The sequence below is a fragment of the Vulpes vulpes genome, chromosome 6 (genome assembly GCF_048418805.1).
Source record: "Vulpes vulpes isolate BD-2025 chromosome 6, VulVul3, whole genome shotgun sequence".
In the NCBI taxonomy this organism is placed as follows: domain Eukaryota; kingdom Metazoa; phylum Chordata; class Mammalia; order Carnivora; family Canidae; genus Vulpes; species Vulpes vulpes.
Genome location: NC_132785.1, coordinates 65,960,222 through 65,981,870, shown reverse-complemented (window position 1 = coordinate 65,981,870; position 21,649 = coordinate 65,960,222). Strand labels below are relative to the sequence as shown.

At 41.2% G+C, this 21,649-nt stretch overlaps 1 protein-coding gene and 1 long non-coding RNA gene across 5 annotated transcripts in view; both read left to right on the top strand.

Moving 5' to 3' along the window:
• LOC140599345 (uncharacterized) overlaps nucleotides 1-15,370 on the top strand; it is a 43,086-nt gene extending 27,716 nt beyond the window's left edge. Inside the window, exons 1-2 of one of the 2 annotated variants that reach the window (XR_012002118.1) lie at nucleotides 2,905-8,319; nucleotides 14,802-15,370. This is a non-coding gene — a long non-coding RNA (uncharacterized lncRNA). Of the gene's footprint in view, nucleotides 1-2,904; nucleotides 8,320-14,801 lie in introns of those variants that run through there. The other variant, XR_012002117.1, reaches the window with a different exon arrangement.
• The window catches only part of STXBP6 (syntaxin binding protein 6), a 239,256-nt gene that overhangs the window by 111,278 nt on the left and 106,329 nt on the right, over nucleotides 1-21,649 (top strand). The gene's annotated exons all lie outside the window — the stretch shown is intronic.

Below are 21,649 nucleotides of genomic sequence, written 5' to 3'. Positions count from 1 at the left end.
AAGTGACAAATGAACTTCCCTGCATTGGAAATATTATGTTTTAAAAAATCATGGTTTATCACTTATCTATAAGTGTACTCACCAGTTATGGGTAGAAATCTCCTTATTGAGCACAGCAAAATTTTAGGAGTTCCTTAGACTATATATTTTTCTCTGTAACTGCAGGGAGTAAAATATATGAACTCTCAGTTCTTTAACTTGCCTAGCATATATTGTTTCTTGCCCAAAATAAAATGCCTGGGTCAAGATGAACCTGTGGCATTCCTACAGGAGTACCCATGTGACTAGTCAGAGAAATGTTTTGAACCCAAGGTCAGCATGAGAAGCAAATTTAGAAAGTGTGTTTAATCCCTCTGTTAGGCCACACTTGTCCTAATTTTCACCACCTACTCATGATTTCCATTGTGTTCTCCCTTTAGCAAGAATTTATTTTCCCCTCTTTTCATCAAGACTTAGCAAGACTGGTGGGAAATCAAATAAATGCTTGCTTGTTTGTTTATACAAAGAAGAAAAATGGAAAGAAACAAGCATAAAAGTTCCTTGCCAAAAATTAAATAAAACTAGACAGGCAGCAGACAGAGAGATTTGAGAACGTGTCAGAGCCCTCCCTGCATAAATATTTCCATTGTAACAGTACTGTTCTCTGTGTTACATCCAAGTTGCTCAGAAACACTTCTCCCTTACCAGTTTTCTAGCTAATACATATGAGGGGACTTTTGGCAGGGAGGATGTGAACTGCTTCTTTCTTTGAGTTATGAGGTAGCTTCCCAACAAATCCAAAAGTTGTTTTTTAGTTCGACTCTTCTCCTTTTCCCTTTTTTAATATAAGAGACAGATGGAGATTATAAAATGTATTTCTGGGAGGTATTTGCAGACTATAAGATAATTTGAAAACCTGTTGTGCAAGCTTATTCAGTATTTCTAAAATTAATTAAGCAATTACTACTGTTTTGTTAGATCCATACATAAGTGCTTGTTACTCTCTAGAATTGCTTGTTGCAGAGAAATGACTCAAAAATGCTGTGGAGTTGAGAAGTGTCGGACTGGAGGAATGCCAAGGCTCCTTTACTGGTGTCTGTCTGGGACAGGACAGTCCCTGGCTTAAACCAGTCACTTCCTTTGGCCCACTGAGTTTCACGTTTATAGAGGCAAATCCCTGAGTAGCTGTGACATTACCTTAAGGTGTGATTTCTGACCATTGTTACTTTCATTGTTTTGCCTCTGTAATTGCTTGTGCCTGGAATGGAAAGAGTCTTATTTTCATGAGTGATGGCATGAAACATTCTGATCTTTGGGGTACCTAGATCTTTGTGTTCAGCTGTCTGCAATGTGTTTCCTGTGATACTGACACCTAATCCAGGGCTGTCTTCTTCATTTAGGTGTCTCTTGTATTGAGAGGAAGGACTCTTAAGAGGTTGATAGCTAACCCATATTTTGTGAAAAATTAAATTAAATGCATTCAGAGGAATTCACCGTTTCATGAAGTTCTATTGTGAATTCACTTTTAAGGTCAAGTCTCACCCCTGGGTGATTCCATGTCTTTAAATGTCACATATTTTGAAGGTGGGATACATTTCTGACTAGGAGAGGCTTATCAGGAACACCTGGGTGGCTCAATGGTCGAATGTCTACCTTTGGCTCAAGTCATGATCCTGGGTTCCTGGGATCAAGTCCCACATCAGGCTCCCTGCTTGGTGCCTGCTTTGCCCTCTGCCTGTCTCTGCCTCTCTCTGTGTGTCTCTCATGAATAAATAAATAAAATTTAAAAAAAAAAAGAGTAGCTTATCAAATTTAGTATCCTGAATGCAAAACTGAACCCTGCTAATTGTATGAGCCAAAGGATATCTTAGTACAACGGTACCTTACTTTTTTATGGTAGCTGATTTTTAGCTATAACTTTTTTGGAGGAATCTGTTAAAAGGAGTTCAGTAGATATCACTTCCTTGTGACAGTACCCTGAACGTCCCTTTGCAGAATTGTTTCTTCCCATAAGCATATACCTCTAGTTCGTAACTTGTCATAATCTGACATTTTATACTCAGCGGCGTTCCTGGCTATGTCCCCATCAAGTGTGAGTGCCCCCAGGACCTAAGGACTGTGGCTTGTCATCCAGATATCCCCCAGCACCAGCATGACAGTGAGTGAATGTAAGAGGAGGTAAACACACGCTTGACTTAGTGTATTCTTTGAAGGAATATACAGGTAAAGAGATGGTTAGTGAGAATGTGGAAACCCTGAATAGGACATGGAGTTAATGAGTAAGAACTAAAAATGGGTCATGACCATTGCCGCATTTATTTTTTTCTATTACTCCCTTGGAGTTTAAGATTTTATCTACTCTTTGTTAAAATTTATTCATTTATTTTAGAGAGAGTATAGCAGGGGGAGGAGCAGAGGGAGAGGGAATCCCAAGCAGACTCTGTACAGAGCACAAAACAGGGTTCTATCTCACAACCCTGAGATCATGACCTGAACCGAACCAAGAGTTGGACGCCTACCTGACTGCAATCCCCCAGACACCCCAAGATTTTACTATTTCTAAGTGAACTCAGAGGTCTGTGTAGTGATTTGTAATCTTTTTAAGGAATAATTGCTTTGCTGGGTTAGTAGTGAGCCACTTGGCTCATTGTGAGTACCTGTCAACCCTCAGCATCTCCATGTCAGTACAGTTTTGGTGTCTGTTTATTCTAGTATGGGAAGAACTTTCCTGGGCCATTTCCACAAAAATAAAAATAGTTAATACAGCAAAACAAAGACATAAAATAATTGATGCTCAAACCATGCATAAATATAAACTTGATATTTGACCAATGGTATTGCAGGTCACTGAGGCAAGGATGAGCCAACTATTCAATAATTGGAATTATGACATTTGATTATTCATAATGAGAAGAAAGTAGGCTTCTAGCTCATACCAAAAACAAAAATCAATTTTAGGTAGGCTAAAGATGGAAATATAAAAAGCAAAGCTTTTTAGCTCTTAGTGGAAAATAGTAACGGTCTGTTCTTACTTTCTCAGAGTGAAGAAAGATTTCTTAAACAGCAGGCAGGACAGACAAATTATAAAGGAAAAGATTGTTCATTTGACTATAGTAATATGAAAATCTTTTGTACCCTAAAATTGTCATCACAAAGTGAAAAATTGCAACATTCAAGAAGACTTTTACAACTGTATGTAACTGACCAAGGGTTAGAATTTTTATGAATCAGTGAGAACAACCAAGCAGAAAATGGGCAAAGGCTAGGAGCAGGGAACTCGAAGAAGAGGAAATGACCAATAAGCATGGAAGATGTTCAGCCTCAGTAGTAATAAAGAAAATATTAATTAAAACAAAATGCCATCTCACACTCATCGGATTGGAAAAAGGTTTTGAAATTTGGAAACACAGGCATTGGTGAAGATGTAGAGCAATGGGAGCTCTAACACATTGTGAGTGAAAATGTGAATTGATATAACCACTTTAGACAACCGTTTGACAACAACCAGTAGGGTGTAAGATGAGCTTATAGGGCTTAGCTAACTAGTTATACCCTAGAGAGACATGTTCTTAAGGAAACATGAAAAAAAAAATTCCAGGACAACCTTGTTAGTAATACTGAAAAATCGAACATAACTAGCTATAAATAGGAAAATGGATGAATAAATTATGTAATTTTGATGAAATGGAATAGTACACAGCCATGAAAATGACTAAAGCTCTATGAATCAACATGACTAAATCTCACAACTATTATGTCAAACAAAAATAGCAAGTTTTAGAAGGGAAGTTTATATGAACTGCCATTTATATGAAGTTTAACAAATACAGAAATGTCACATATTGTGTAGGGTCGATAATATGTATAATGATATGCCTGGGCATTCTTAACATCAAATTCAAATTTTTAGTCACCTATGTGCAGGTAGGGGAATCGTGAGTAAGAATGGATATACAAAGACATCAGTGGTGCTTGCTATGTGTTATTTCTTATACTGGGCTTGTGGATCCTTGAGTATTTGTTATTTACCTTTTTGAATGTCAGAAATATCTATTTCATATTAAAATATAAGCAGAAGGAAGGAATACTTGGGGGGTTTTTTTAAAGATTTTATTTATTTACTCATCAGAGGCACACAGAGGCAGCGACATAGACAGAGGGAAAAGCAGGCTCCATGCAGGGAGCCTCATGCGGGTCTCAGTCCCAGGACCCCAGGATCACGACCTGAGCCGAAGGCAGATGTTCAACCACTGCACCGCTCAGGTGCCCTGGAAGGAATATTTTTTAACTAGGAAACAGAAATTAAAGATTAGAATTACTGAATCCAACGTAACGTGACTCAAAGCTGTGGTATGCATAAGTCCATCATTGAGCTGGACTTGTCATTCTTTCACTTAAATTCATTTATGTCTGAATCTTCTTCTCAAACTCCACTACATGTCTATTAATCAAGTGTGCTCTCATCCCTGCCACTGCTTCTCATCCATTTGAGCTACTGGTGCCATTACTTTTCCTTTTCTTTAAAATAGAGGGCTGAGGGCCTATCTTCCTCTTGCCCCAGCCAGGCTGTCATCTCTGAAAAAATAATCTCTTTCCCTTCTTACCTGAGTACACTGACCTTCCCCTTACTAAATCTTAGTGGCAAAAAATATAAATCAATCAATCAATCAATCTTAGTGGCTGGAAATCTCCTTATTTTCAAACTTCCCCCTAAGAATGCATTTTTTTCTAGAGTCTTCTAATTCCTAGAAGTACACAGGAATGTGGTCCTTCCCAACAGCAGCTTGGACCCCAGATAAAATGCATCCTTCCACTTGCCATATTTTCTTTTCCATCCATCTGTCTGCCTAAAAGCACACTGACTAGGAATCAGAATGTGATGACTTCTGCCCTCGGCTTCCCCTCATACTGACTGCGTGGCTTTGCAGAGGTCACTCAATCCCTCTGAGCCTTGGGTTTTTTGTTTTGTTTTGATTTGTTTTTCATCTATAAAGTTAGGGATTGGTTTTGATGATCTCTGAGGCACCCCTTCAAGTGTGAAATTCTTTGATAATTTTTCATTGAGGGAAGAGTTGGGGGAAGAGGGCAGGAGATGAATCAGGGGCTGAGGACCTTACGGAGCATTGGAGGTTGACTCCTCCTGGGGAGAAAGCTGCTGGCAGAAGAGAAGAAATTTGGGAAATTGATTGTAAAAAGGAAGACCCACATAAATGACCGAATGAAGGATGAGAGGAGTCTGGGCAAGGCCTGTAACACGATGCTTGGTTCTGTGAAAACAGCAGGCCGAGGATGGAGGAATGTGGAGTCCACTGGGTGGGCATCTTTCCAAGTAAGAGCAATGGTGGAGGGGGCAGCAGAAAAGAGCCTAGGGACCCAGCCACCAAGAGTGGGAATGTGGGGCTGACTTTGAAACAAGAAATAGCTGAGAAGTAAAAGGAAGGGTGGGGGCTTTTGTGCCATGTTCTTCTTTAAAAATATAGTAGGAAGGGCAGTAGTCAATAAAATAGGTTAAAATAGGCAGATGGGGGCGATCTCCTCATGAGACAATGACTGTAATTTCCTGCCTGAATCTGAGTGGCTGGGGCCCATGCACTGTGCATCTTCCTACTAGCGTAACAGGGACGGGCCTTCAGCTGGTTTTAAAAAGGGGAACCAAGCTCCTGTTATTTGAATGCCAGTTTTAACTCTTGAATTGGCTTAGCCTCCTACCCCCTTAGAATCAAATTGCATTGAAACAAAAAAGGAAGAATTCACCGTTAAACAAGACACACTTGATAGCCAGAAAGGGTATTGTGTAGATTAAATTAAACTGATGCTTTTGGAGATGTGTTTACAAATATTGGAAAGTTTTAGTGAAATTACACTTCTTAGGTCATAACTATAAATTCTTGCATAGAGATTACTTTTGGCACTCATCACCTTATTAAACTGTTAGACGGCCATCACTATATGTTCCTGATGGAGGCTGGAGTGATATAGCTCATTCCAGGTTTGCTGTATTCAATGGAATAGAACAGTAGTAATTGTTACCTTTTGTTGATATCTTACTTGTACAGCATGTGTTAAATACTTTACAAATGTTTCTTTGACTCCTTACCACATTCCCATTGTAGAGAGAAGACAAACGAGGCTTACAAAGATTATACAACTTGCCTACCGAGTGGCAACAAATGAAAAGTGGAGCCTGTTTGGAACTGGGTCTGTCTGTCTCAAAAGCCAGACTTATTAACGTCTAAACCCTCTAGTGCCTTATGCCTGTTGTGCAGTCAACAATACATCCCACAGGCCAGATTTCTGGATCTTATATTTGTTTGTATCCTCTCTGTGGTTACAGCATGTGCTCTTCCACTGATAACCAAGCTTGTTTTCCCATTTCCCAGAAATAAGTAAAACAGATCACAGTTTGGAAAGAGGGGGAAATCTCCAGTTACCAATAGGAATTGCTGGCAAAACTTCATTATGCTAAAAGTTAGATGTCTTAGGACAATTGGTAATGAAGATGAGAGACTGTGAGATGGTTGGGGACTTGAAGGTTTCAACATCGAGTGATGCATTGGGGATTGGCAGGTGAGGAAGACAGAGAGCAGGCTTGCCACGGTCCGCAGGGAACAGCAGGACCCCACTGGGGCAGAGACCTTAATGGTTGACAGAATCTTTCCAATTCAAGTAAGTTATGGCATGTCAATCAGGGTTCTCCAGAGAAACAGAACCTATGGGATATATAGGATAAATAGAATGAGATTTATTATGAGGGATTGGCTCACACAATTAATCGGACTGAAGAAGTTTCATGCTTTGTTATCTGCAGAAAGCTGGTAGTGGAATTCTAGTCCAAACCCAAAGGCCTGAGAATCAGGGGAGCCAATGTAAAAGACGCAGCCAAGTCCGAAGGCCCAAGGATCAGGAGCACTGATGTGTGAGGACTGGAAAAGGTAGATGTCCCAACTCAGGCAGTTGGCAAATTTGCCCTTCTTCCACCTTTTTTCCTACTCAGGCCCTCAGCAGATTGGATTGGATGGTGCCCCCCTCATTGATAAGGGCAGTCTTCTTCACTCAGTGCACAGAGCCAAATGCCAATCTCTTTTCAAGCCGCCCTCACGAACACACCCAGAAATAATGTTTTACTAGCTATCTGAGCATCCCTTAGCCCAGTCAAGCTGACACATAAAATTAACCATCACATGTGGCAAGTGTTTTATTAAAAGTGGACAGAAGACGAGCTAGAAATGTGCTTACTCGAGGGCCTTGAGTTACAGTCTCATCAAACTAGAGTAAGAGTAGTTAGAGGATTGCCAGCAAGGAAGGCTAGCATAACTCCTGAGGACTTAGCTCATCTCTTTGGAAACAATAAAGACACACCTCTAAGTATGTCTTGGGTACTGAGTACCTAATTCTTTGCTTTCTTTGATTTCTGAATACTATGAGTAAGTATACTGGTGAGCTTCAAGATTGGTTTGTGTTGCTTTTTGATAACCTAGCTGCTGTTTGATGTTCTGTTCCCTTGAACTGGGGAAAAACAAAAGCTACATGTGAAATTTTAAAGTATCCGTGTAAGAATCCCTGGAAGGCTAAACTTTTTTGAAAAGTTTCTCTCCTCTTAATTTACTTTAGATTCTTTTCATAAATGAAGCTTCTGTGATGTTCCATTTGACCTGACTTGTCTCTCCTAGATCCTACTGAGTAGCTATTTTTCTCCTTATTACTAGCAATTTTAAAGTTTCACTTGGGCACTGCAAGCAAGTAAAGACTTAAAAGACGTTAACCTCGCTATCACCCACCCACCTCATCCTCAAGAAAATACTTTTGTGTGCGCAGGAAACACCTTGCATGTACACCACTCACCTCCTCCCACTGTTTTTGCTAACAAGTATACATTTATTTGATTGACTAAATCACTATCTTACACAAAGAAAATGTAGGGCTTGAGGTAGAGTCACAGATGTGAAGCTTACTCACAGGTTTGTTAAAATCACCACAGATTGAACAAAATCACCCCTAGTTTCTAAGTGGGAGCAGAATTTAAAGTACTAAGCTCTTGGGAGGGCAATTTGGTTTAAAAGAAAAAAATCCTTGGGCAGCCCGGGTGGCTCAAAGGTTTAATGCCGCCTTTAGCCCAGGGCGTGATCCTGGAGACCCAGGATCGAGTCCCACGTCGGGCTCCCTGCATGGAGCCTGCTTCTCCCTCTGCCTGTCTCTGCTTCTCCCTCTGCCTGTGTCTCTGCCTCTGTGTGTGTGTCTCTCTCTCATGAATAAATAGAGAAAGAAAAAAGAAAAAAATCCTGTGGAATCTTTTCTGAAGAGGAATAATTCTTCTCCAAAGGAATCCAATGAACCCCGGAGGTAACTTAAATTTGGGGGTTTGCTTTGGGGGTGGGGTTGGGCTTTTGTTTTGGTTTTTTTTTTTTTTTTTTTGGTTGGTTTTTTTGTTTGGTTTTTTTTGTTTTTTGTTTTTTGCCTTTACTTGGAAGTTGCCAAAACACCCAAAATGCTTTTGTGGAGGATTCGGAAGTGAAACCCCACACCTCTCTACCAGAGTTCTTGCCAGAGGGTAATTTTTCCTTCCTTAGAAACCTTCTCTTCAGTCTGATCTCCTGGTTACCGGATCATGTGCCTGTGTCAGAAGGAGATTTGAAAATGAGGTTATTCTAAGCGACGGAGACAGAAATTGCCCCGAAAGCCCTTGATTTGAGGGCGCTGAGCTCCACAGGGTGCCCGTTGTGTAAGGAGGGAGACAGCTGGGCCCCCGACGCCGTCAGCAGGTCACCCTGAGCGCAGCGGGCCGGGCCTGGCCTGGGGAGGGCGGCCGTGTGGGAGCCCCGGGGACAGCCGGGACCCCAGGGTCCCACCTGCACCTGCTTCCCCGAGCCACTGCCCGAGCGGGCAACCACCCGCTGCTTCCTGCCGCAGCTGGGGCGGGGGCGCCCTTCTTTCAAACTCTTGCTTTGGGGTGGAAGTGAAACCTGACATTTAGACCAAATATTCGCCTATTCATACTCAAAGACGAGATGTCCTGATTTCGCTTTCCCGCGTTTCTTCTGGTCAACGGCCAGTTGTGTTTCAGGCTAAGAGGAACCCTGGAGAGGGCGGCGCCGGCTGACCCTGGCCTCAGCCTCGGGCTGCAGCGGGGCGTTCTGCTGAGTAGATAGATCCTTACAGACTCCTTCACGACAAAGCCATCCTTACAAATACTTACAATTCACTTTTTTTTTTAAGATTTTATTTACTTATTCACGAGAGACACACAGAGAGAGGCAGAGACACAGGCAGAGGGAGAAGCAGGCTCCCTGCAAAGAGCCCAATGCGGGACTCGATCCCAGGACCCCAGGATCACACCCTGAGCCGAAGGCAGACACTCAACCACTGAGCCACCCAGATGCCCCCAATTCATTTTCTTAAATGAAACTTTGTTTCCCTTTTCTTCCATTTCATAGCTACACGAGATTTGCCCTTGGTTGGACATCCATGCCTGCAGTTAGTTTCTTAATTTTTTTTAGGAGATAATCACCTCTTTTCAAAAAAATTAAATCTTTTCAGAATACTCAGGAGTATCAGTGGCTTCCTTAACACTGTGAACAAGCTGATAATTCAGGCCCTTTGACAATTACTTTAGGTTTATAGTAACATAATTTGAATAAAACCATCATGGGTCATTCTTCTGTGCCTTTACCCACACTACCTTTTTTTTTTAAGTATTCCTTTATTGATATGTAATTTATATATCATAGAGTTAATCCTTTTAGCGTGTACAATTCAGTGGTTTTTTTTAGAATATTCACAGACTTATGGGAACATCACTATTGTTTACTTCCCCACTATGATCATACCGCTCCAGAAACTTCATACCCATCAACACACAGTCCTCATCTCTCCCCTGTCTAGTCTGCTAGCAACCACCCATCTATCTTCCTTCTGTCTCTGCATTTATCCCGGGGAATTCATATCAATGAAATCATACAGTCTTTTGTGACTAGCTTCTTTCATTTAACATGATACTTGAAATATTCATCCATCATGTAACATATATCAGTACGTCATTCCTTTTGATTGCCAAATAATCTCCCATTGTATGAACATAACACAACTTGTTTACCCGTTTATCACCTGATGGACAGCTGAGTTGGTGATAGGCAGAATAATAGCACCCAAAGATGCCCATGTCCTGATCCCTGGACCTGTAACTGTGTTATCTTAACATGGTAAAAGGGATTTTATGTGGTTAAGGACTTTCTGAGATAAGTTGTTCCTGGATTATCTAGTGAGACTAATCTAATCCCTCGAGGCTCTAAAAGAGGAAAGCCTTTCAAGTCTTTGGCCCAAGGGAAATGGGACTATGGAAGAAATATCAAAGTGATGCAACATTGCTGGCTTTCAAAATGGAACAGAAGATCATGAGCCAAGGAATGTGGTGGGTTCTAAATAGAAGCTGGAAAAAAGAAGGAGACAGATTATCCCCCTGTGCTTCCAGAAAGGAGTGAGACCTACAGACTTTAACATAAATCTGTGTTGTCTTAAACCATTTAGTTTGTAGTAATGTGCTACAGCAGCAATAGGAAAATCATACAAGATTGTTTCCACTCTTTGACTTTTGTGACCAGTGCTGCCGTGAACATTTGTGTTGAAGTATTTGTGTGGACAAATTTTTCCTGGCTACCTATGGGGGAATCATGGGGTCATATGGTAACTGTACATTTAATATATCGACAACTGCCAGTTTTCCAAAGGGGCTGCACCATTTTATAATCCCATCAACAGTGCTTCCGTGTCCCCATGTCTTCACCAACACTTGTTACTATCTGTCCTTTTGATTTTAGCTACCCTAGTGGATGTCAAGAGGTGTCTCATTGTGTGGTTTGGTGTGCATTTTCCTAATGACTAATGATGTTAACCATCTTTTCATGTGCTTTTTACTTATTTGTATATCTTTGTTGGGAATATTTATTCAAACCCTTTGTCCACTTTGAAAGTTGGGTTGTCTCTTTATTGTTGAATTATTTATATATTCTGAATACAAATCCCCTATCAGATATACAGGTAAATATTTCTCCCATTCTGTGGGTTGTCTTTTCACTGATGGTGTTTTTTTCATCACAAGCTTTTAATTTTGTTGAAGGACAAAGTCCAATTTATTTATTTTTTTCCTTTATGCTTTCCATGTCAAAGAAAGTACTGCCTAATCCAAGGTCACAAAAATTTAGACCAAGATTTTTAAAGTTTTACCTATTACATTTAGGTCACTCGTTCTGAGTCGATTTTTATACACAGTGTAGAATAGATCTCCAACTTCACTCTTTTGTTATGTAGATATCCAGTTTTGTTGGGACTTAGGGGCAAGATGTTTTTAATTCAACTGCGGTAGATTATTTTTTGGGTGTCCTGTTGCTGCTGGTGCTTGGGGAAGGCTGCTGCTGAAGCTGTGCTCCATGTCTGTAACTCGCTGTGCTGGAGACAGCCTTCCCTCACTGTGGTCTCCAGTGAAGATTGTGTAATGAGCCTCCTGGTCCCAGATGGGTTGCCAGTACCTTGTCAAAAAGTGCAAGATAGATAGAGGGCGCCTGGATGGCTCAGTCGGTTAAGCATCTGTCTTTGGCTCAGGTCATGATCTCAGGGTCCTAGGATCGAGCTCCACATTGGGCTCCCTGTTCAGCGGGAAGTCGGCTTCTCCCTCTGCCCCTCCCCCCAGCTTATGTGCACCCACTCTCATTTTCTCTCAAATCTTTTTAAGTGAAAAACAGGAAACTACACACACTTTTTTGCTGCCTCATCCTTCCTTTTTCTCTAGTTTTTGTTTCATTCCTAACAGTATTAGATCTTTTCCTTCAAAATTATTGCATGAGTTGCCATGATCTGGAGAAACACTGAAAAGGGATTTTAGTATTACTTTTCCTCACAAATTTGAAGTTGCTCAATGTTGAATAAATGAATGGAAATTCCCTGGAAATTATCGAGTGCACCAGGGGCTTACTTGCATTTTCTTCCTCCTGTTCTCAACTTGCCTTAAACTATGCTTGCTGTGCAGACAGGTTTTTCTCAGCTATTCTTAAATCTAGGACTGCTCTGTGCCATCCCTAGTTTACCCATGACTGGATGACCCTGGGAAGTAACTCAGGTCTAGGAATGGTTGTGTTTATGGCCAGTTTACTTCTGATTCCTATGCTGGAGAAGTCCTTACTCTACTAAGGATGAGTTTCTTAAAGTAGTGCTTCTCAAACTTGAGGAATTTCATTAAAATGCAGATTATAACTTATGTCTGGATGAAACCCTGAGATTCTGCATTTCTAATCATCTTCAAGGTATGCTGATTCTGTCAGTCCATGGACCACACTGAGAAGTAAGTTCCCCAGGGATCACAGATTCTAAGGGGGAATTCAGGAGCTGGTGAACTTTGGAGGCATTCTAATCTAGACCCAGTGTTCTCCCTAAAATTTTCTGGAAACCAAAACAAAAAAAAAAAAAAAGGAAATTTTTTAAAAAGGTGGGCTCCACACCCAGGGTTGAGCCCAATGTGGGACTGGAACTCACAACCCTGAGACCAAGTGTCAGACACTTAACTAAGCCACCCAGGCACCCACAAAAAAAATTTTAATAAGATACAGCACTCTCTCTATGCCCTGCAAACCAGATAGGCCTCTTCCAGATATACTGCAACATCTGCAATCATGTAGAGATTAAACTTCTTGAAAAAAAATGAAAATTTACCCTTAAAAAAAAATCTGCAGAAGATTTGCTGTGACTAGTTACACAATGGCAAACCTCGAATTTAGATGCCCCTGGTGATATCTCTGGGTCTGTAGTGTATCATCTACATCATGCTTTAGAAGGGTGTTACATAGTCTGTGCTTTGAGAACTGGGTCCACGTGGCTGTTTTAGTTATAAATTCTCTCAGATGATTTAAGAATCAAATGAGATAAGATGAAGTCAATCTTTTCTCTAAATTCAAGCTTTCAGGGCAGTTTAGGCAGATATCATGTGATTCTCTTACAATGAAACTCCTATCTACCCCAAATCCAGGGGTGGAGGTCCTTTTCATGTCTTAGGAGTGATTTCACCTTAGATTATACAGTGGAAGGCTCTCTGGTCAGGGCTTATATCTACCTGTTAGAGTCTTTCTGTTTTTCCTGGTAGTTAACTTCAAAATCAGAGTTATAACCGCATTAACTCTCATAATTAAAAAGACAGTTTTAAAATGACCTATGTCTGGCTGTTCAACCCAGTTAAGAAGCCATTTTAAAATGTCAGTGAATTTCTAAAAGCACAAAGCCACATTTTTTTCTTCTTTAAGATCATTGTAGTTTTGGGTTCACATTTTATCTATTTTTGTTCTATACAACTTAGCCCGGGGGGCAGCCCGGGTAGCTCAGCGGTTTAGTGCCACCTTCAGCCCAGGGCCTGATCCTGGGGTCCCAAGATTGAGTCCCACGTAGGGCTCCCTGCATGGAGCCTGCTTCTTCCTCTGCCTGTGTCTCTGCCTCTCTTTCTCTCTTTTTGTGTCTCTCGTGAATAAATAAATAAAATCTTAAAAAAAAAAAGTCTTAAAAAAAAAAACTTAGCCCAGGAGAGATAGGTTGATTGGTTGATTCACTGATTTATTTATTCACCTTCACCTGATAAGGATTCTTTATCTTGGAGCTGGGTTAGAAGTAGTTGAATAGGGTTGTGAACGTGCATGTTGATTGGAAAAAGGGAGAGAAAAAAAGAGGAAGACTGTTTATTTGTATAAATATACCAGGACTTCATAATTTATGCTAATTTGTATCATTAAAAAAAGTCTTTATAATGTAGATTCCCAACCAGAAGAAGGATGAAACAAACTAAACATTTGTTATTTCCCCTTTACTGAGCTATACTTAAAAGTCTATATGAGGGGCTTTGGGGTGGCTCAGTCAGTTGAGTGTCTGACTTTGGCTCAGGTCATGATTTTGGGGTTCTGGGGTAGAGCCCTGAGTTGGGCTTCTCTGCTCAGCAGAGAGTCTGCTTCTGCCTCTCCCCCTGCCTGCTCATGCTCTATCTCTTAAATGAATAAACAAAATCTTAAAAAAAAAAAAAAAAAAAAAAAGTCTAAATGATTTACCTAATGTGTTTTTGGTAAGAATCCCAGTGACTTATGATGTCTGGTTTAGGATGAAATACAACTATAATAGTAATGGTAATCCTAATAAGATTAGTAACGCCAATGATAACAGTCATTGTTGTCGCCTGTTTTCATAGTAAAAAAATCTGAACCCCACGGTGTGTGTGTAATGACCAAGTAACTCAAGGCCAGCTGCTTGGCTGCGTGGCTCTTAAAAACCTCACCTTCTACCACGAGCTGCAGGAATCATGTCAGAGCACGATCTGAATGGTAGTTGAAAGAATTTACAAAGCCATCTCATTTGTGCTCTTACCTCAATACAGTCCTTTTTGTTCCATCCCTGTGCTGCAGTGTTTACAGGGATGCTGCGAGCGCCAAGTCTGACCTCTACAGACGGCAATGACGTGAAACGCAACTGTATACTTTTGTTGTTAAGCTCCGAGAAACATGACAAATGGCCCTCATCCGTGATTCCTTCTCCCTCTTCCTTGAAAAAGACAGTGTTGACCCAAGCATTGTGATAAATAACTTCTGATTATAATCCTGAGAGCTGAGGGAAACTAATGGTTGGCTTTGTAGCAGTTGTGCTGCCTGGTACTTAGGTTTGAAACAGGGGAGGAAATAATTTTCTGAAAATGAGCAAAACTGTTACGAGCTACATCTTTTGGAAATGTGTGAGTGAAATACTGAAATGTAAGAGCAAATGTGGAAATATGTAAAAGCAAACTCATAAGTCTTGATCTGTCATTGCAGATCTCTAGCAGAGAATTATACACAAGCCATCCTTCCAATGTGCATTTAAAATGCAAAAGCTAAGAAAAGGAAGAGTCTTCTTGACAACTGATACAAGATTGTGGAAGAGATAGATGTCTGCAGAGAGCCAGCAAGTCCATGCCAGGGCTGGAAGGGACTGCAGCCTGGCATGCAGGATAGTCTCTTGTGGTCTTTTAAATGAGAAAAGATGTCATCTTTGGGAAGGCGGAGGACAGTGCAGCCAGTCCGTCTTTGAAGAATGTTGGAATTCTCATTAAGTTCGTAGATTTATCTTCCAGGTACTTATTAAGAACAATACAAAAACTCGTTGCATTAGCTGATATTTTGAAGTTCAGTTAAAAAACGAAGCTAAACAAGGGACGCCTGGGTGGCTCAGTGGTTGAGCATTTGCCTTCAGCTCAGGGCATGATCTCAGGGTCCTGGGATCCCTGCAGGGAGCCTGCTTCTCCCTCTGCCTGTGTCTCTGCCTCTTTCTCTGTATCTCTCATGAATAAGTAAATAAAATCTAAAAAAAATAAATAAATAAAAGCAAAAAAGCAAAACAAAAACCTGAGCATTTGATTGTCTAGTTAATATGCAAACTCTAGACCTCAATCTCATGACTGAGAGTGTAGAAAATGCTGCCCTATACGTATGTAATACAATGGTACTAATTTATCATACTAAGATATAAGGGAGAGATCAAGAACAATTTTAAAATCTGTCTTGTGAACTAAAACTTAAAAGGTAGTCTTGGAGTGACAGATGATTAGTAAGAAAAATATTGACTTCAGCCACCAGAAATGCAGGTACCTGTAGGATAAAACCATGAGAAGGTAATTTTAGGTAACTTCAGTTCGTACATCGTAGTGGCATATTTTCCAATACCAGCTTTAGTGACTCTTATCAAATGACGGTGAAAGATGTTGCATAATTTGTTTAAGGCTCAGTACCCTGAGCAGCTGCAGTAACATGTTGACATCAGAAACTATACACAGCAGAGGAAAGGGAAGGGCTACACAGTCTGTCGACTGCAAAGTCCTGAATTTCGACCTGCCTCAAACCCCTTTCCTCAAGAAGAAACCATATGTTTCCGTGTCTTGGTCACCTCTTTATTCCATTTCCATTGCCTTGGTGGTGTTTTTTGAGATTGGCAAGATACGAACCAAGGCAGCAGTTTTCCCAAAGACTGAAAAAGATTTCATCACTCATTGTTTTTAACTGATGCCTTAAAAGTACAAAGTTAAACATGGAAATTGTAGACTACAGCAAGACAATTCACTTTTCACATTGACTGTTTAAAAATTTCCCACAAACACTAATTGCCATAAAGACTATAAACACTTAGTTTATATTAGTGCCATAAACACTAATTGCCAAAATTTTGTTTTGCCAAACAAAAATTGCCTCATCTGCTTCCTTCCATCATACCCATGAGCTGGGGCTTCCTTTTGGGGTTTTGTTATTTAGCCCAGGACACATACTGAGATGACCCATTCTTATTCAGTGGTCCTCACCTCCTGTTTCCAGGACTGTGGTCCCTTTGGCCAGTGAAGGAGTGAGTGACTAACCATGTAGCTACTTTTTTTTGGAATCCCCTCAATGGATGTTTCCCACTGTATAGTGATTCTGTAAATTATCCCCTAATTAAACACCCATCTCCTGGCAGTGTAGATGCTTGCAGCATTAAGATTGGGCACATAATTCAGAACTGTGAAGAAGAAATTAAGTAGGAAGAACAAGAGCTCAGATTCCAATCAGCCTAGCACTGGCTTCTCAAAAACAGTGGCGTGGTGAAGGGCACATTTTCTAATGACTAGTCTCTGCTTGGACTGATGCTTTTGTAAAAGAGTAAAAACGAATTGCTAGAAAAATGAAAAAAAAATAAGTCTACATTTTTTTAAAGTATTATTAGATTTGAATCACAGTCATAAAATGATTGTCCAAGTTCTGTTAAGTTTCTAAATGCTCTATCTCCACTCCTGTTCTTCCTGCAGAGCAGTGCCAGATGGCAGTTTGGAGCCCACACTTCAGTAGCACTAATCCTGTGTGCTCACATTTACTCCCTTGTACCCACCGCCATTCCATGTCTTCTTATTCCTTTTGTAGGTTGTTTAAACCTTTAAGGCAAGTATGCACTTAGGGCTGTGTGATTTTTTTAAAGATTTTATTTGTTAGATAAAGAGCACAAACAGGGGAGAGGGAGAAACAGACTCCACACTGAGCAGGGAGCCCCAAATGAGGCTCAATCCCAGGACCCTGAGATCATGACCTGAGCCAAAGGCAGACGCTTAACCGACTGAGCCACCCAAGTGCCCCAAGTTTGTGTGATTTTTAAACAGATGGAAGTACACCTAAATTGCAAAGTCTTACGCATTGTTAAATAGTCATGGAAGGTTTTTAGCAATTATTTGGCAAATGCTAGTTACTGCATTGCACATTTCTTTTTTTTTTTTTTTTAAAGATTTTATTTATCTATTCATGAGAGATACACAGAGAGAGAGGGAGAGATACAGGCAGAGGGAGAAGCAGGCTCCATCCAGGAAGCCTGATGTGGGACTCCATCCCGGGACTCCAGGATCACACCCTGGGCTGAAGGCGGCGCTAAATCACTGAGCTACCCAGGCTGCCCCATTGCACATTTCTTTGGCTTCCCTTGCCACTTGCCTGATCATAAATCTCACCCAGCCGCTTCTCCCTGCTACAATACCAAATGGTGCTAGTGATTTTCAATAACATCTATCTAGATATCTTTCTTATCTTAACATCGTTTTTAAATCTTGAGTTATTTAATTGAAAAAAGCGAATCTGGGACTTTAATTTTATTTAAAATTACTTTTAAGACTACAGGAAAACGATCATATTGAATTCTAACCTCACTCATCTCAAGCAGTTAGAAGAAATGTTTGAGTTCCATTGATTCCTTGTCAAGATAGGGTACATAGAAATACAACATTTCTTACACAGAATACCAGCCCGATGGACCTCCCAGGCCAAACAGATTCTGCCCACCATTGGTGGCTAGGTGAGCTGCTCTCTTGACATCACACAGGTTGAACACGGTGGTCTTGTTTAACATGGACAGAACCCAAGGGGACGCACTTGCTGTCTTACAGTATTTGGAGGGCTGCCATGTGGACAAGAAGGTTGAGGAGCTCTCCGTGACTGGAGAGCACACAGACCAATGGATGGAAGTCAACAGAGAGGCTGATTTCAATTCAGTGAAGGGTTTCCACACATGTACACGTATATTTAAAGGAAGACCAGGAGGCACTTAAAAACTCTTTTGCTCTTTCTCAGCCATGTGAGGTCGACTACTGCAAATGAGGCTGCCGGGCTGAGAATGGCAATAGAATAGAAGTCTAGAATAGTCCTAGGAATAGGAAAAGGCCTTATTGGTAGAAGAAGGAAACTGCTAAGCAGCACTACCAGGTACTCAGCTGACTGTTGGGCTAGTGAAGAGGGCACTCGTGCTTAGGTTACAGATAGGTCTGCGTGGCTGTGAAGCTGCTATCCATCTTCGAGAAACTGAGCTAGCAGGTTCTGGCATCTATAATGTAAGACAGCCTGCCTTGGTTTCTTTCTTTTTTAAAAATTATGAAAGGGCTATAGAAAAGTATTGGATTTTATATTTTGCCGTATTTGTTTCATCTCTCTTTTTTATTTTTTTAAGTTTTTTATTTAAATTCCAGTTAGTTAACAGTGCAATATTAGTTTCAGGTGCACAATATAGTGATTCAGCACTTCATATGACACTCAGCACTCCTCATGACAAGTGCCCTCCTTAAGACCCATCACCTATTTCCCTCTCCCCCCATCCACCTCCTGCCTGGTCTCTTTTGTAATATTATAGATACAGCTGATGCCTTATCACTACCATTTCATTCTTTCCCTGCCAGAGGTGGCCATTGAATTGTTCAGAGCTGTTGTGAGATTCCTCTGTTGTTACTTTTACTGTCTGACTTTCTTATAGCTGTGGAAGTTCTGATTGGTGATGGTTTCTTAACATCTCTGGTATTCACAACAGAGACAGAAGTGGAAGGTTTGAGGGCTTTGCTAGGACTTGTGTTGTTGCACTTAGGCTCTAGTAGCTAATTATCATATATATGTGTTCTCTGGCTCTATAATCTAGCTTATGTAAAATTGTGAGCTGCAAAGTGAACTCTGATTAAAGGCACAAATTTTAATACCAAGAATGCTACATGTAGCCTGTCTTAGGGAAGACAAACCCAGAAGGCACCAGGAGATGATAATCATGATATATGCATTCATACAATTAGTTCATTCAGTTCTTTCACCCATTTATTAGATCAGTGTTTAAAGGATGTACTGTGTGCCAGCTGCTGTACTAGGCTCCAGGGATATAGGCACTGAACAGCATAGACAAAAATCCCTGCTTTCACAAAGTTAGTTGATGGTCTAGTAATGCGAAGACAGGCAAACGAGTATGCCAGATGCAGGAGAAAGATGTTCTGTGGAGAGCTATAAAACAGGATAGGTGAAAAAAGAGTGTGGGTTGGGAGCAGGAGTGGCTGTTTTGAGTAGTCCGTGAAAGCCTCTCTCCTATGGAGACATGTGAGCAGTAGCCTCAAGGAAATGAGGACCAGGCTGTGGGCATCAAGAGAAGCACATTCTAGGGACCCACAAGTGGAAAGGTAAGTGGGGCTTTATGTGGGGCCAGCCACAAGGCAGTATGGACAAGTGGCGTGAGCTGGTGATCAGCAATAGAAGGTGTGGTCAGAGATCACAAATGCTCCTTGAAACAGTCCTGTGGGAGAACTAAAGCGGTTGTTGTACCCATTTTTACACGTAGAGAAGCTAATGACTAAATAGGGTGAACTCAGGTTCATTCCTAGTTGATGACAGAGCCAGGCCTAGCCTGTCATCTGGATTCCAAAACATGGTCTGGTCTTACCTTTACAACTAATTTTTGGTCGAATTGCGTAAAATCCCTAGATGTCAGTTCTCACATCTGCAAAACAATGGAAATAAAACTCGGTTGTTTTGAGACCCAAACAGGCTAGCCTAGATCATGCCCTGGGAGCTGTCAGGCCCTCTGCACAGGATGGGCTGCTGGCACTGGATGGCTCCCTAGCGCTTGAGCCTAAAGTCTGTAAATTTGCCTTACTCGAGGCTAAGCCTGCGTAACCACTGTATAGCACTGTTGGTTGTACAGATGCCCCATATTCCAATTTTTCAAGAATCGTAGAAGTAAGTAAAATGTGGCTCCTAACAAATCTAGAAATACTTGAGTGACTGCAGCTCCTTTCCTGCTTGTCCCTAAAGATAACACAGAAATGTAAATATGGTTTGATGTATTTAGCTGGCACAAATTCTACTACTGTGTATTTCACCTATTTCTATTTTAAGTGCATTTTCCTTTGCAATGTCTTGTTTCCTTTTATGTTCTGCCAAATCCCATTAACTTGTCCTTGAGCTGTGTAATCTAGAGTTTAGCTCCTGTGGGTGACGGGGTTCGCCTAAAGTGAAACCTGATGCAGGGAGTCGCAAGCTCCTCTCTAGAAACGCTGTGGCTCAGCCCAGCCCCTGCCTTCTCCAGGGCTGTTGGGACTCCTGAAAGCAGCTGCTGGCCTGGGGTCTTGGCACAATCCAAGACCTACGATGACCTTGGGAGTTGGCAGATTTCACGTCAGCTTTGGTCTGAGTAGCAGGGGAAGGATTATTTGTGGAAGCACACCTGGGAAAGATCTTTCCAAGCAGAAGGGACAAAGAAGTTTGATGCAGTTAAGGGCCTGAAGAAAGGTCAGTATGCTGGAACATGTGGGAGAGAAGAAATGAGACTGAGGTAGTATGTCCAGTTCCCATAAGGTATTGTCAGCCTACAGTGGAGTCTAGATTTTATCGTATGCGTCATGGAACACGGGGCAGAGTTTTTAGCAAAGACATGACACATTTCACATTCTTGCTACCATGAAGACAAATGCAATCAGAGCATACACCAATTAGGTGGCTGATGCGGAAGTCTGATTGAGATATAATTGGCTATGGCCAAGTGTAAGGCACAGAAGTGGTGGGAAGTGTTGGACTCAGGAAGCATGTCCAGATGGCACTAACACATCTCGAAATGGATTGAGTTGAGTGAGGTGGTTAGGAATAGAATGGAATCAAGGATAACTCCTAGTTTGTTGGTGTAAGCAACCAAGTAAATTAATCATCTCTTTACTGGAATGGAAAGGTAAAAAACTTTAAGAAAGACAGATTAAGAAAGACTGAGCAAAAGAGGAGGTTGCAAATCAACGATGCAGCTTGACCACATGTTACATTTGAAAGACCAGTGGGATTGTTGGGAGGGGGGTTGCCATCTGGAGCTTAGGGAGGAGATATGGGCTGGGGATACAGATATGGCATGGCTTAGCATTGAAGTGCTGTTTAAATCATTGCCTTAAATGATTGAGATCACATAGGAAGAGGATGCAGCCAAGACAGACACATGAGATGCTCCGACATTTAGAAATCTAAGGAGGAATAAGTATCAGAAGGGGAAGCAGAAAAGAAATCATACTGCCAAAGAAATGGTGGAAAAATGATTTGGTAAATTGTTTTAAAAGAAAGAATAATACCAGTTTCTTTTTTATAGAAAGAATGTTATCAATATAATTTCTTCAGCACAAGAACAATTCAGGATGACTACCTTGTTTTACTTTAATAATGATTTAAAAGGGCAGCCTGGGTGGCTCAGGGATTTGGCACCGCCTTCAGCCAGGGGCGTGATCCTGGAGACCCGGGATTGAGTCCCACATCAGGCTCCCTGCATGGGGCCTGCTTCTCCCTCTGCCTGTGTCTCTGCCTTTCTGTGTCTCTCATGAATAAATAAAATCTTTTAAAAA